Genomic DNA, 12,902 nt, shown 5'->3' with positions numbered 1-12,902 from the left:
GGTATTGCCGCGGTATACATACCGCTCCTCTCACCGCTCCAAAGATGCTGCTGACAGGAGATTTTTTTCTCTCCTGCCAGCGCATCGCCTCAGTGTGAAAACCCTCCGGCGTTCACATTGAGGTTGCTGGGCAGGAGTTTTTCAGGCGGTATAGCAGCGCTATTTTTAGCGATGTACCGCCTGAAAAACTCCTCAGTGTGAAAGAGTCTAACTGAAATATTATAAAATCCCTCTTCTAATGCCTATGATGGCTAACCTGTGTAGAAAAGATGTCAACACACTATTTTCAGGCTGTCCGGTCATGTTATTCCATGTGTGAGCCAGTGGTGTATGCAGGCTTTACCAGTCATTGTCAAGCACACTCTCCTCTCCCCTGCAGCCACTGCTGGCTCACACAGGGGATCATGTAAGCAGACTGGAGCTAGCTGAAAATAAGTATGTCCATGAGTCAGGGGGGAGCAAATTAGTTGCCTCGCCTTGGGCGCTGACAACCCACGCTATGCCACTGACTAGGAGTTATGCAGCCTTGAAGGAAGCAACACAGGAAATCTCACGGACAGAGATTCACTGTTCAGCAATCTCTGCAGTCCACTTCTTAGAAGTGGGCAAGTGAAAAGAGCATTATCTTAGTCATCACTGCTTGAATCAAGGGTAATAGGCCCTTCACCCAGACATCTTCAACCTGATATGTAAAAAATGAGGAACTCCAGATGAAGGACCCTGTAACACTGGCTGTATCTCCCATCAAACCCCCTTGCAGCAACCTGTGCTTCCTTGGGATCGTACCTTGGTTCTTTCTGCCACACAGAAGCTATTTTTTTAACCAATTTGGGCATATTCCCTTAGATGACCTCCCCTGCAAAGTGGTCTTTTTGGTCACAATTACATTTGTCAGTCTTGTCTCAGAGTTGACAGCTCTCTCTTTTAAGGAGCCATTCTACATTCTTCACAATGACAAGGTAGTCTTATGCCCAAGATCATCATTTCTTCCTAAGATGGTACAGCTCTTTCGCCTCGATAAAGACATAGTCCTACAATCTTATGTCCTGCTCCAAAGAAATGTACTCTTCATTGCCTGGATGTAGGCACAGCTATACAAGTCTACCTCCAAAGCAACAGCTTTAATCAGGAAGACAGAGTCCCTATTTGTCCTGTCCTCAGAACTTTGAAGGGACATCCTGCTTCCAAGTCCACCCTGGCTCGATGGATAAGACATTTGATTCCTTGAACTTACACACTTGAGGGTAAATCTCCTCCTGCACTTTTACAAGCCAACTCCACCATGTCAATGGGAGCTTCCTGGGTATTCTTGCACCAGGCCTCTGTAAGCCTTGCAAAGGCTACCACCCTGTTCATACCATTTAAAAGTTCTACCAAATGGATGTCCAGTCTTCTGCCAATTCATCTTTCAGCAACTAGGTTCTTGCAGTGGCACTCTGACGTTGAGTCTTTTGACCCATGTTGTTGGGCCTGTTGATGCAGTTTTATTTGCCTAGTTGTTGCCTACCCTTCTCATTCATTGCTTCAGTACATCCTAGGGTCTATTAATACTCAGCCTATGCCTAGTTCTGTATGATTAAAATAAGAATAGTTTTGACTTAACGTATTCATCGGTGTATACCGCACACTTTTTTCCCCTTAAAATAAGGGGAAAATCGTCGGTGCGTTATATACGCCGACACCCGCTTCCCGCACTGTGTTTGAACGCCGCCGACGACATATACCGAGCGCAGTACACTCGGGTACACTCGGCCAGGCTTTGCTCCGCTCGCGGTCACGCCTTGATGCCGCCTCCTAGCCTTTTATGCGAGAGGGGCCGAGCGTGCCCTAGTGTACTGCGCTCGGTATATGTCGGCGGCGTTCAAACACAGCGCGGGAAGCGGGGATCGGCTCAAAAACAGTGCGGGAGAAGCGAGGAGGACACCACCGAGGCCGAAGATGGACGCCGGACCGAACAAGGCCGCTGATGGACGCCGGGCAAGACACCGACGAGGGGCATTTAAACTGTAAGTATTTTCTTTTTTTCCTGAAATTTCCCTTCCAGGTTGGGGGTGCGCGCTATACGCCGGGGCGCGCTATACGAAGATAAATACGGTATTTGTAATTTCCATATCTTGGCGCACAGTACAGGACACTGTCCCTTCAATTTTCTGGTTACTATAGATTGCTTACTACAAAACTGTGGACTTACAAATTGGGGTAGCGCTATAGGGGAGGTGCAAGGAGGCATGTCCTTGAAAGCTTTACCAGTCTCCAATGATCTGAAGGTACAAGTCTAAAACCAAGGGTCTATGAATACTCAGTCCTGTACTGTACTTGAAAGTTATGGAATCTACAGGTCAAGTCAAAATTACTCTTTTTCTTACTTTGAAAATGTGTGCATAACTACAGTCCAGCACTGCAGCTTTTGTTTTAAGTATTCCTAGTTCCTTTTGATGCCAACAGTCACTGTGCTGCGGTTCCACCTGAGACGGGATAAAGAATACATATTTTTAGATGTGCAGGTGCCAGGGAGGGGGCTGGTCATTGGACGGTGTAGACTTTAGCTATGCAGTCTGCCATCAGGTGCTTTATTACATTCTATGAGACCTGCTGTTGTAATGTTAATCGATCAATTGATGTGCACAGCGAAGTCTGTAATACTTGGTGGCCAGCATGGAGAAATGTGCTTGTCTAAATAGGTGCTGCAGATGTGTTCTTTCACTTAGTCGCATCACTTGTCATTACTAACAATTTAATTTGATTTTACTGAGAGAGCGGAATTAATTGTAAACCTCGGTAAAATGAAATAAATTCTGATGGGGATCTCTAAAATGATTCTAAGGTATTTATGGGGACTAAATTTACACCAAGTTTTATGGAAACCGAATGAAACAATTTAGGATTAAAACTTATACCGTATATACTCGAGTATTAGCCGACCCGAGTATAAGCAGAGGCCCTAATTTTACCACAAAAAAACTGGGAAAACGTATAGACTCGAGTATAAGTCTAGGGTGAGAATGCAGCAGCTACTGTAAGCGGAAAAGAGGGTCAACAATGCCCATTTTCAGCTTCACTGTGCCCATTTACAACCTCACTGTGCCCATTTGCAGCCTTACTGTGCCCATTCTGACTGTGCCCATTCTTACTGTGCCCATTGAAGCCTTACTGTGCCCATTCTTACTGTGCCCATTGCAGCCTTACTGTGTCCATTACAGCCTTACTGTGCTCATTCTCACTGTGCCCATCGTAACTAGGGTTGTCCCGATACCGATACTAGTATCGGTATCGGGACCGATTCCGAGTTTTTCCGGCGGTAGTCAGACGCCGATACCCCGCCCCGATACACAAATAGAATACTTAACCCCCCCGCGCCGCGCCGCCGACCGCCGCCACCGGAGCCGCAATTCGCCGCTGCGATCCGCCGCCGTTACGCTGCTGACTGTGTAATACGGGCGGGAACATTACAGCTTTGAATAGCTGTAATGATTTGCGCCATGCATAGACACTCCCCCTTGCTCGGGTGAACTGTCCAATCCCGAGCGAGGGGGAGTGTCTATACACGCAGCGTGGCGCCAATCATTACAAAGCTATTCAAAGCTGTAATGTTCCTGGCCGGCCGTAGTACTTTACACAGTCGGCGGTAGCAGGTAAGCGGGCCATGGCTGCATATGGGGGGGACACATGGCTGGATGGGGGGAGACACACATGGCTGCATATGGGGGGGACACACGGCTGGATGGGGGGAGACACACGGCTGGATGGGGGGAGACACACATCGCTGCATATGGGGGGGACACATGGCTGGATGGGGGGAGACACACATGGCTGGATGGGGGGAGACACACATGGCTGGATGGGGGGAGACACACATGGCTGGATGGGGGGGAGACACACATGGCTGGATGGGGGGAGACACACGGCTGGATGGGGGGAGACACACATGGCTGGATGGGGGGAGACACACATGGCTGGATGGGGGGAGACACACATGGCTGGATGGGGGGAGACACACATGGCTGGATGGGGGGAGACACACATGGCTGGATGGGGGGAGACACACATGGCTGGATGGGGGGAGACACACATGGCTGGATGGGGGGAGACACACATGGCTGGATGGGGGGGAGACACACATGGCTGGATGGGGGGGAGACACACATGGCTGGATGGGGGGGAGACACACATGGCTGGATGGGGGGGAGACACACATGGCTGGATGGGGGGGAGACACACATGGCTGGATGGGGGGGAGACACACATGGCTGGATGGGGGGGAGACACACATGGCTGGATGGGGGGAGACACACATGGCTGGATGGGGGGAGACACACATGGCTGGATGGGGGGAGACACACATGGCTGGATGGGGGGAGACACACATGGCTGGATGGGGGGAGACACACATGGCTGGATGGGGGGGAGACATGGCTGCATGGGGGGTGACAATGGCTGCATGGGGGTGACAATGGCTGCATGGGGGGATACATTGCTGGATGGGGGGTGACAATGGCTGGATGGGGGGATACATTGCTGCATGGGGGGTGACAATGGCTGCATGGGGGGTGACAATGGCTGCATGGGGGGTGACAATGGCTGCATGGGGGGTGACATTGCTTGATGGGGGGTGACAATGGCTGGTTGGGGGGATACATTGCTTGATGGGGGGTGACAATGGCTGGTTGGGGGGATACATTCCTGCATGGGGGGTGACAATGGCTGCATGGGGGGTGACAATGGCTGCATGGGGGGTGACAATGGCTGCATGGGGGGTGACAATGGCTGCATGGGGGGTGACAATGGCTGCATGGGGGGTGACAATGGCTGCATGGGGGGTGACAATGGCTGCATGGGGGGTGACAATGGCTGGATGGGGGGAGACAATGGCTGGATGGGGGGTGACAATGGCTGGATGGGGGGAGACAATGGCTGGATGGGGGGATACATGGCTGGATGGGGGGTGACAATGGCTGGATGGGGGGATACATTGCTGGATGGGGGGTGACAATGGCTGGATGGGGGGATACATTGCTGCATGGGGGGAGACAATGGCTGGATGGGGGGAGACAATGGCTGGATGGGGGGAGACAATGGCTGGATGGGGGGATACATGGCTGCATGGGGGAGACAATGGCTGGATGGGGGGATACATTGCTGGATGGGGGGGAGACAATGGCTGGATGGGGGGAGACAATGGCTGGATGGGGGGATACATGGCTGCATCTGTGGGGGGACATCGCTGCATTTGGGGACACATTTTAAAAAAAGTATCGGTATTCGGTATCGGCGACTACTTGAAAAAAAGTATCGGTACTCGTACTCAGTCCTAAAAAAGTGGTATTGGGACAACCCTACCATTGCAGCCTCAGTGTACCTGTATTCTTGACAGGCTGCGGACATCAATTTTTCAAAAGTCACGGCTTCCGCCTGGTCCCGTTCCGTGATAGGTGTTTGACACTGTGTTCCGCTACCGCATATCACGGAGGTCCTCTCATCCTCAGGCTCAGTTTCCCAGCAGACACTTTGTTCAGTGTTCCGCCAATCACGGATCTTTTTTCATCCTCGGACAAGAGGATGTCCATGATAGGCGGAACACCTGAACACAGTGTCTGCTGGGAAAGTCCGAGGATGAGAGGACCTCCGTGATAGGCAGTAGCGGAACACAGTGTAAAACGCCTATCGGGGAACGGAACGGGACCAGGAGGAATCCGCGACTTTTGAAAAATGGACGCCCACAGTCCTTCAGTTACACTGACTCGAGTATAAGCTGAGGGGGGGCTATTTTATACTCAAGTATATAAGGTATGTATTATTTGGTGTGTGTGTGTGTGTGTGTGTGTGTGTGTGTGTTTTTTTTATAATTTTTTTGTTACATTTTAAGCATTAGGTGTGTTTTATACTGTATTCAATACCTTTTTTCCGGGTAAAAAAAAGTAGCAACAATGTTTTTTTGCCAAATCGTTGCAAAGCTGAAATGTATATGTGTATGGTCTAAAAGGGTGTTGGTTATGAAGTGGTATAATTGTTCCTATAAAAACATCACAAAAATGCATTTCCACAATTTTAATTTTGTGTTTTATTTATTAATATTGCATGTTTCTGAATGCACAATTTGGGATAAAAAGAGGATGGAAGTAACAAGCACTTCTATGCCTCTGGATGTTGCAAAGAAACAGTATAGATTTAATGTATTCCTATTAACTCTTACCAAATAATAGTTCAAAGATTGTCTATGTCTGGTTTGATTTATCTTTCATATGAGTCAAGAATTAACGTGGCATTACTGCAAGGAAACTATTAACAGACAGCTTAGTTAATTCAGATATAGATTTTAGGGAAATGGATATTTAAAAAAAAAGTTTATACCTTTTTAATCATACCAGACATGGGCATTGATGAGCGTCAATGATTGTTAAATAGATATTTAAAAATAAAGTTTTTACCTTTTTTAATCATACCAGATATCGTATTTCCAAGATGTACACATAACTTTTAAAGAATAGTGCAGTGTAAGGGAGCTAAAAAAAAAAAAAAAAAAAAAATTCCTGTTAACCCTTTATGCTATCTCAGATCTCATTCCAATCTGGCCAGCCCCATTTAAAATCTGCCTTTGGTCAGTTGAGAAAATGAGAAGGCATAGAGATTAGGGAGTTGAGAAGACCTAAGTGCTTTTCTTTGCTGATTTTTCTGCAGTGTTGGATTCTAGCCAAAAAGAGTTATTGATTTCACCTGCAGTAGACAGTAGTTAAAGCCTGCGCTAGTCAAAACATAAAAAAAAAAAAAAAAAACACAACTGTACCTACAATCAGTACAAAATGATGCTGTGGCTGTGGTTTTAGTTCACATTCTCTGCACTCTGACTCCCCCTCTTAACCCTGCAGCCTTCTGGTGCTGCAGAAGTTAATATGAGCTGAGGGGTCGGTCATATGCACTCGTTAAGAGTGCCAACTATGACCACCTTTTTTGCCCACCTCCTCTATTCGTAGAAGCTGTACTGTAGCTTCCATGAATTAAAAGCACTCTATGAACGGAGGATGGGCGAATGAATGAAATCCATAGATCCATCCTTTGATCGCATCCATAGATCCATCTTTGATTGCATTTCATTCATGAAAGCCGTATCAGAGGAGGTAGACAGAAAGGTTGGGCATCTTCTGTAATCTTGACAAGTGTATTTGACAGGTCTCTCAGCTTATATTAACATTAGGATTAAGATTGTGGCTGTGCTGGTGGGGGAGGGGAAGTGTCAGAAGACAGAGGATTTCAACTAAAACCTCAATTAGCAGCACACTACTGTGAATAGAGCGCTTGTGTGGGGTCCAAGGGATTAAAGCAGCTGATACAACACTTCCTCACCACCTGTCAAATGCTCTCTGAAGAGCCACCTGAACACCAATCACTCTTCAGAGCACACCACACATGAACACGGTCTTGCAGTGTCACTGCAACTAGTATGGTGGTAACTGGGGTCACTGTGACTGGCTGCACTTTTCTGGTGACATTGTACTGCTGTGATGGTTATTAGAGAAAATGTCTGACTGCACTGACATATCGTGATATCGGAGTAGACCGCTATTGTACGTAATCACTGCCAGAGCAGTAGAATGGAATTTTTTAATTTTGTCACTAGAGCAGTGCAGTGCTACTATGGTGACATTGCACTGCTGTGGCTATTAATCAGAGACCATGGCTGCTGCACTGGCTTAGAGTGCCATCAGGGCAACTGCCAATGTCTTTGGGTAATAAACAGAGCAGTTCAATGTCTCCAAAGTGTTGCTGCACACATAAGTTGGGGGATGTGGGTGAAGTTTCAATATACAATATCTCACAAAAGTAGTGTGACAGGAAGTCAGGTAAATCTGTGGGTGTTGTCACAGACGGAACATACATTTCTGCCTTGTTTAGACAATACACCAATCGTTATTAGGCGTCGGCTGGAACATGTAGCCAGGAAGGCTAAGGGCCTTTGGAAAACTTCAGCTGTTCAGAATGAGGCAATTAAGGCCTCTATAAGTAGTCCAAAGGATTACCACTAATTGGCTGCATCATCCTGAGTCTGTGTGAGTAAGGAGAGCAGTGCCAGAAGGTCTTCTGTGGAGGTGAGGAGAGGATTGATTTTTCTGTGTGATAAAAATCAAAAGACTATTGTTTTGTGCTGTATGACCAGCACTGTCTACCCAGCAGTAAGCTGTGTTAGACTTCATAGATAGGTTCCTGTGTGGAAGGTAGACGCCCAAAGTGGCTAAGAGTTATTTTATGTTTGATTTTGTTTATGCTGTTTGGATGCTTGCAATTGTTTTCCAGCAAGATGGAAAAATAAACCAAAAACTTTGTTTTCAACCGTCTTCGACTGCCAGTCTGTATAAATTCAGTGTGTGGTGAACCCATCCAAGGGGTCACACACCCCGCTACCGAGCTAACCCTCACAGTGGGTACACCCCTCACATTTTTGTAAATATTTTATTATATCTTTTTATGTGACAACACTGAAGAAATTACACTTTACTACAATGTAAAATAGTGAGTGTACAGCTTGTATAACAGTGTGAATTTTCTGTCCACTCAAAATAACTCTACACACAGCGATTAAAGTCTAAACCACTGACAACAAAGGTGAGTACACCCCTAAGTGAAAATGTCAGAATTGGGCCCAAAGTGTCAATATTTTGTGTAGCTACCATTATTTTCCAGCACTGCCTTAACCCTCTTGAGCATTGAGTTCACCAGAGCTTCACAGGTTGCTACTGGAGTCTTCTTCTACTGGTGGATGTTGGAGACCTTACGCTCCTCCACCTTCTGTTTGAGGATGCCCCACAAATGCTCAACAGGGTTTAGGTCTGGAGACATGCTTGGCCAGTCCATCACCTTTACCCTCAGCTTCTTTAGCAAGGCAGTGGTCGTCTTGGAGGTGTTTTTGGGGTCGTTATAGTATTGGAAAACTGCCCTGCGGCCCAATCTCCAATCATGATCTGCTTCAGTATGTACAGTACATGTTGGCATTTATGGTTCCCTCAATGAACTGTAGCTCCCAGTGCCAGCAGCACTCATGCAGCTCTCCAGACCATGACACACCCAAGTTTATCTTGGTCTCATCAGACCACAGGACATGGTTCCAGTAATCCATGTCCTTAGTCTGCTTGTCTTCAGCAAACTGTTTGCGGGCTTTTTTGTGCATCATCTTTAGAAGAGACTTCCTTCTGGGATGACAGCCATGCAGACCAATTTGATGCAGTGTGTGGTGTATGGTCTGAATACTGACAGGCTGCCCCCCCACCCCTTCAACCTCTACAGCAATGCTGGAAGTACATCTATTTCCCAAAGACAACCTCTGGATATGTTTCAAGGTCTTGGCAAACTTCTTATAGCTTAGGCCATCTTTATGTAAAGCAACAATTCTTTTTTTCAGATCCTCAGAGTTGTTTGCCATGAGGTGTCATGTTGAACTTCCAGTGACCAGTATGAGAGAGTGAGAGCGATAACACCAAATTTAACATACAGTAGGTGCACGCGATATTGTGTCAATCTCGCTCCCTTTCTCGGCGAGATTGAGCACCTACGAGCCCCATTGCGGGAGCCAGCGCCGAGCTGGCTTGCCGCGATGGAGACAGAGCCGTCATAGAAGCGACGGGAGATCCGACTTGGATTCCCGCCAATTCTACACGTGTGCGGCGTTTGTTATCAATCCTGAGGGGGAAGTCCCCGCCGGATTTTAAATAAAAATTCGGCATGGCTTCCCCCCTCAGGAGCATACCGGGCCCTTAGGTCTGTTATGGGTTGTAAGGAGAGCCCCCCTACGCCAAAAAAACGGCGTAGGGGGTCCCCCTACAATCCATACCAGACCCGTATCCAAAGCACGCTAACCGGCCGGTCAGGAAAGGAGTGGGGATGAGCGAGCGCCCCCCCCTCCTGAGCCGTACCGGGCTGCATGCCCTCAACATGGGGGGGTTGGGTGCTCTGGGGCAGGGGGGCGCACTGCGGGGCCCCCCCACCCCAGAGCACCCTGTCCCCATGTTGATGAGGACAGGGCCCCTTCCCGACAACCCTGGCCGTTGGTTGTCGGGGTATGCGGGCGGGAGGCTTATCGGAATCTGGGAGCCCCCTTTAATAAGGGGGCCCCCAGATACTGGCCCCCCACCCTAAGTGAATGGATATGGGGTACATCATACCCCTACCCATTCACCTGGAGGAAAAGTGGTAAAAACACAAATAAAAAACACAGGGTATTAAAATATTTTATTAGTCTGCTCCGGAGGCTCCCCCTGTCTTCTTTAGCTCTTTTACCAGGGGGAGCTTCTTCTTCCGATTTCCGGGGGTCTTCTCCTGCTCTCCGGGGTCTTCACCGCTCTTCTGTGACGTCTTCTCCGCTCCGGGGGGTCTTCTTCTATGTTCGCCGCTCTCCGCTCTTGACTCGGCGCACCCCGGTTCTTCCTCCCGCTGTCCGGTGCCTTCTCCTTCTTCCGCTGTTCTGTGATGTCTTCTCCTCTTCTTCCGCTGTTCTGTGACGTCTTCTACTTCTCCCTTCAGGCCGCTGTGCTGTGACGTCTTCTCTTCTTCTCTTCTCCCGATGCTGACACGTCGCCTCTTCTTGCTGCAATGACGGGTGCGTGGCCTGCATCGGATTTATATAGGCCTCACAGTCCCATCATGCTCTGGTACCTACCCATGTGATACCTACCCACGTGGTACCTACCGGAGCATGATGGGACTGTGAGGCCTATATAAGTCCGATGCAAGCCGTGCACCCGTCATTGCAGCAAGAAGAGCCCGGCGTGTCAACATCGGGAGAAGAGAAGAAGAGAAGACGTCACAGCACAGCGGCTTGAAGGGAGAAGTAGAAGACGTCACAGAACAGCGGAAGAAGAGGAGAAGACGTCACAGAACAGCGGAAGAAGGAGAAGGCACCGGACAGCGGGAGGAAGAACCGGGGTGCGCCGAGTCAAGAGCAGAGAGCGGCGAACATAGAAGAAGACCCCCGTAGCGGAGAAGACGTCACAGAAGAGCGGTGAAGACCCCGGAGAGCAGAAGAAGACCCCCGGAAATCGGAAGAAGAAGCTCCCCCTGGTAAAAGAGCTAAAGAAGACAGACTAATAAAATATTTTAATACCCTGTGTTTTTTATTTGTGTTTTTACCACTTTTCCTCCAGGTGAATGGGTAGGGGTACGATGTACCCCATATCCATTCACTTAGGGTGGGGGGCCGGTATCTGGGGGCCCCCTTATTAAAGGGGGCTCCCAGATTCCGATAAGCCTCCCGCCCGCTTACCCCGACAACCAACGGCCAGGGTTGTCGGGAAGGGGCACTGTCCTCATCAACATGGGGACAGGGTGCTCTGGGGTGGGGGGGCCCCGCAGTGCGCCCCCCTGCCCCAGAGCACCCAATCCCCCATGTTGAGGGCATGCAGCCCGGTACGGCTCGGGAGGGGGGGGCCGCTCGCTCGTCCCCACTCCTTTCCTGACCGGCCGGTTAGCGTGCTTTGGATACGGGTCTGGTATGGATTGTAGGGGGACCCCCTACGCCGTTTTTTTGGTGTAGGGGGGCTCTCCTTACAACCCATAACAGACCTAAGGGCCCGGTATGCTCCTGAGGGGGGAAGCCATGCCAAATTTTTATTTAAAATCCGGTGGGGACTTCCCCCTCAGGATTCATAACAAACGCTGCACACGTGTAGAATTGGCGGGAATCCAAGTCGGATCTCCCGTCGCTTCTATGACGCGCACGTTGGAATGTGCTGTCACTATTCCAGTGAGTGCGAGATGTCGGCAAGATCTCGGCACCATGTCGCCGAGAATCAGCGCGATGCTGTCGTGCTAAAAACACAATATCACAAACACCTACTGTACCTGCTCCCCATTCACACTTGAGACCTTGTAACACTAACGAGTCGCATGACACTGGGAGGAGAAATGGCTAATTTTGCCCAATATGGAAATTTTTACTTAGAGGTGTACTCACTTTTGTTGCCAGTGGTTTAGACATTAATGGCTGCGTGTTTAGTTATTTTGAGATTTACACTGTTATACAAGCGTCACAGGCGTCTTATGGCATCACAGTCCCACGTGGGTCCCGGAGCATTATGGGACTGTGACGCCATAAGAGGCCTATATAAATCGGTGCGAGCCGCGCACCCGGCATTACAGCGGGAAGAAGCGTTGCGTCAACATCGGAAGAAAAGAAGGCGGCAGAAGACGGTAAAGAAGATGGCTTCAGCCAGCACTGAAGAAGGCACCGGAGAGCGAGCGGGAGAAGAACCGGGGAGCGCTGAGATGACAGCAGGGAAGATGGAAGAAGACCCCCCGGAGAGTGGAGAAAACACCCCGGAGCTGACTAATAAATTATTTTAAAACCCTGTGTTGTGTGTTTATTTTCTTTTCTTTCAGGTGAATGGGTAGGGGTACGATGTACCCCATATTCATTCACCTAGGGTGGGGGCCGGTATCTGGGGGCCCCCTTATCAGGCCCGTCGGAACAGGAGAGGCAATGCAAGCAATTGCCTGGGGCCCCCGAGCTGGAAGGGGGCCCCCAACTAGGGTGCCCACATACATTGTCCAGAATAAAAGAACACGCGTGCTGACTGCTGTAGTCTATGGCTGCAGGGAGATTGAGTGGATCTGTCAGGTTGATGTCGGGATGGGCGGGGCCAATATCCGGAGCTCCGCCCCTTTGTTAGACAACCCAGAGCATAGTGAGCGCGAAGTACAGGAAGTGAAGGTGCCCAGCAGCTGACCAGTGTCTCTCTCCCTCTGCCTTTCTGCTACAATGGCAGCCGATCCCCAGCCTCCTGGTATTCTCTCCCTGCACTCAGCTCAGTGCTGTGATGTCAGCTCTCCTTCCTGCATGATCTTCTATTTACCTCGTAAGTTTGTTACTCCTCCCCCTTCTAGATACTAGTCCTGCTCACATTCTCCCTTCTTTGTCCCAG

At 49.3% G+C, this 12,902-nt stretch overlaps 1 protein-coding gene across 3 annotated transcripts in view; it reads left to right on the top strand.

Annotated features, from left to right (window-relative positions):
- METTL25 (methyltransferase like 25) overlaps positions 1–12,902 on the top strand; it is a 332,607-nt gene that overhangs the window by 74,881 nt on the left and 244,824 nt on the right. The window lies entirely within an intron of this gene.

The sequence above is a fragment of the Rana temporaria genome, chromosome 3, assembly GCF_905171775.1.
Source record: "Rana temporaria chromosome 3, aRanTem1.1, whole genome shotgun sequence".
NCBI classification, from domain to species: Eukaryota; Metazoa; Chordata; class Amphibia; order Anura; family Ranidae; genus Rana; species Rana temporaria.
The sequence above is the reverse complement of the archived record's forward strand: the minus strand, read 5'-3'. Positions and strand labels throughout refer to the sequence as shown.